We start from the raw sequence: 377 nt of genomic DNA, 5'->3' as shown, positions 1-377 counted from the left end.
AAATGTGTAGTAATCCACAGGCTGAGCTTTAGGCTCTTTCACCTATTGTTTGTGCTGGGGCACAGATCTGTCAAAGTGCCTAGGTGAGGGCTGTGCTCAGATTTTGTCTTCTGTGGTGTATTTGTTTATCTCTGCAGTTGTGGAAGGGAGGATGTCGTTGTTAACTGAGTGCAATCCTTGCATCTTATTTAGATGAAATAAAATTCAAGAGAACAGATGAGCTTGAATCTGGTGTCTGTTTCCTCTGAATGGATAAATGTGTGCTTTTGACATGTCCCTGATTTCACTGCAGGGCAGCACGTGTGGAGCTGCTGCCGACCGCGTCGGGGGCTCTGGGACCCGCCGCAGCGCCTCGCGATAGGACGCACGGGCTGAGT

The sequence above is a fragment of the Merops nubicus genome, unplaced genomic scaffold (genome assembly GCF_000691845.1).
Source record: "Merops nubicus isolate BGI_N331 unplaced genomic scaffold, ASM69184v1 scaffold43482, whole genome shotgun sequence".
In the NCBI taxonomy this organism is placed as follows: domain Eukaryota; kingdom Metazoa; phylum Chordata; class Aves; order Coraciiformes; family Meropidae; genus Merops; species Merops nubicus.
Note: the sequence above shows the minus strand (reverse complement) of the source record.